Source organism: Mycteria americana, unplaced genomic scaffold (assembly GCF_035582795.1).
Source record: "Mycteria americana isolate JAX WOST 10 ecotype Jacksonville Zoo and Gardens unplaced genomic scaffold, USCA_MyAme_1.0 Scaffold_66, whole genome shotgun sequence".
Classification (NCBI taxonomy): domain Eukaryota; kingdom Metazoa; phylum Chordata; class Aves; order Ciconiiformes; family Ciconiidae; genus Mycteria; species Mycteria americana.
The window spans coordinates 207038-209964 of record NW_027445651.1 but is presented as its reverse complement, the minus strand read 5'-3'; the positions used below and the strand labels follow the sequence as shown (position 1 = coordinate 209964).

The window sequence follows — 2927 nt, the reverse complement described above, 5'->3', positions numbered from 1 at the left end:
GGGCAATAGTAGCCCAGGCCAGGCACAGATATGGCAGAGCTGGGGCAGGCCTGCGCTAGGCCTGAGCTCCCATAGAGACCCTGGGCCAGGGGCCAAGCCAGAGCTGGGACCCATGGTTGCACTGGGCCTAGGTGGGCTTGGTCCTGATGCTTGTCGCTCCTGTGTGAACACTTGACCCAGCACTGTCTCCCACACAATCCAGCCTAGGGAGACATGCCCGCCATCCTTACCCAGCACAGAGGAATGACCCTGCCCTCCATCCTGGTCCTATGGCGCTGGTGGTGTGTGGGGTCTGTGCAAAGGCAGAGCCCCCACACCGCAGGGCCCCAGGGTCTGCAGATGTGGGAAGACCCTGGCCTGTGTGTGCAGACCGGCAGTGCTGCCCGGAGCACAAGGGCCACTTCAGCGCCAGGGCTCTGGGAATGCTGAAGGAGCTTGGTGCCTGGGGGGAGGCACTCCAACGTGTGCTCTATGGTTGGGCTGGTGCATGCCCTGTACCATTCAGGGGCAGCTCACAAAACCTGCTGAGTGCAGGACCAAATCCCACTGTCACTGCCATGTCTCTGCAGAGCTGGGAGTATCTCCTCTCACACAGCACCCTTCCGGAGCAGAGCTGGGTGGTGGCCCTTGTGGGGCTGTAGAGTTTCTGGGCCTGGAGAAAGCTGCTCCTTGCTTGGGGAAGACAAGGCACCAAGGAGCATCCATGTGTGGCTGGGCACCAGTCACTCTCCTGGGCTTGCCTTCACCCAAGGGGGTGTTGAGTCCACAAGGACAGGGGACTCCAGTGTGGGGCCTGCTGTAGCTGACACCAGTACTAACTTGTGAACACCTCAGCCCTACACATGTTGGCAACGGGTGGGCCATGCCACATGCTGTGCTGAAGGGTGATAGGGCTGCATGGGGAAGCTGTCCCTGCTGCCCATGCCCAGGCATGCTGACCATGGCCCCTACACCAGGGGATGGAAGAGATGGGCAGGTGGAGTAGGGACTGTGGGCCATCCCCAAGGCTATTGACCCGTTCCCAATTCCTGCCATCCTTTGGGAACATCGTCTGCTGAGCCTCCTTCCCCAGCACACCTCCACCGAAAGCAAGAGGAGCACTCTTCCCCAAGAGCTTGTGGGACTGCTGACCTCCCTGGGGCCTCCCACATGCCCACAGTTCCTCTCTGGAGGACTGCAGTTGTCAGGGTTCCTGTTCACACAACGCGCTCCAGGGCCACGGGGGTATTTCTGAGCAGAGACTAGCAAGGCAAGGACTGATGGCCATTGGCTGTGCAGCAACTAGGGTTGTCTTCCTCAGCTTCAAGAGGCAGTGCCTGAAAGAGGACTCGCTGCAGTATGTCCCACCCTCCAGTCCCTCTAGGAGTGATGAAGGGTTCCCCTGTGCCCCCACCTAATTCCTTCCGCAAAGCAATGGCTTTCTTCGTCAGCAGTCAGTATGCGGATGGAAAGACCACCTGAGGGACACAGGCAGGGTTGCAGCAAATTTTAATGAGTCTAAAGAGGGAAAAGAGGTCACGGCAAGTGGAGGCCCCCAGTGAGGGGAGGAGCAGGAGCAGCCAAGAATCTGTTCCCCTTTTCCTGTGGCAGAGTTCCCACAGGCCATCTGTTGACCTGCCTGGTAAAGGGAGACAAGCTAGCAGGTCAGTCCAGGCTGGTTTCTGGGGTTCCCACAGCAGGCTTGAAGGGAGCACAAGACAACAAAGAAAAGAGAGAAAAATGGTGAGTGGAAGACTGCTCTTAAAACAATGGCATGAAGTTTGATCCTCTGTCCGGCAGCACGTTCTGAGTTCCTGGGGGTCCTTCTGCGAGGCTGTTGCCAGCATCTTTAGCAGGGGGGGCACCTTCTGCCACAGTAGCGGCTGGAAATGCCAGAGAGGTCACAGCACCCAGAGGTGATGGGCACTCCATCACAGCTGAGGATGCTGCCAACAGCAGCGGAGGTGGAAGAGCCCACAATGGTGTTCTGTGGGAAGGAGCTGAGGATGGGGCCAGGCAGGGTCACCACCACAGGGGAGGGCTGGATGACGACGGTGGAGTTCTGGCACTGCCTGACACAGGGCTCATTGCAGCTGTTGGCCAGTGGGGTGGGGCCACAGGGCCGGCATGGCAGGCACTGGTCGTAGCATGACATGTCTCTGTGCTGGAGGTGCACCTGGGAGAGAGGGCAGGGAGGAAGAAGAGCACAAGGATGGGTGAGGAACAGCCTGGTTTCCTTATCGCAAAGGATGCAAAGGAGGCACTACTGAATGGGGAGCTGAAAGATGTGCCAGGAGCCTCACGGTCTTCATCATGCTGTAAAGAGCAGCCTGACCCAGGGAGGCTCCCTCCTAATTCATGACCCAAAACCCCTCTCAGCCACGTCCCAGCCTCTCTCTAAGCAGACCTTCTCCCCACTTCCCTCTATCATGAGAGGATGCTCCAAAGCCCAGCACAGGACAGAGGCAGTATCAGCTGAGAGGTCCACTGAAGTGAGAGCTCACTTTGGAAGGGGAGGAGAAGGGGCTTCAGACGCACCTGGTTGCCAAGGAGAAGGAGGCAAGAGAAGTGGATGAGAGAGCAGGGACTTAGGCTGGCTTTTATACCTGGCCTTCGTTGCCGCAGGCCCAGAGGCACCCTTTGCAGAGGTAATAATTTTCTGACAAGCTCATCTTGAATGCAGACCATTGCAGCTAATGATATGGGCTGTGCATTGGTTTCCTGCACTGCTGCCTTTTCATTTCCAGGTTTGTGCCATGCCCATTCCCCAGTGAAGGCTGTTTCTGAGTGCTGGGATGAAAGGCCCCAGCATTTGTAGGACAGGAATGCAGTAGTGCGGGTAAAAGTCTCAGCTCAAGTGCTAGATGGCTCCAGAGTAGGCAAAGGATGTCAGCCTGGGTCACTCTAGGGGGCTGTTTGAAGTGTTGTTCTCAGGAAGAAGCTCCAGC

At 57.6% G+C, this 2927-nt stretch overlaps 1 pseudogene; it reads right to left on the bottom strand.

Moving 5' to 3' along the window:
• Positions 1-1828: 1828 nt before the first annotated feature.
• On the bottom strand, positions 1829-2651 carry LOC142404036 (feather keratin Cos2-3-like; annotated as a pseudogene).
• Between the last annotated feature and the right edge of the window lie 276 nt (positions 2652-2927).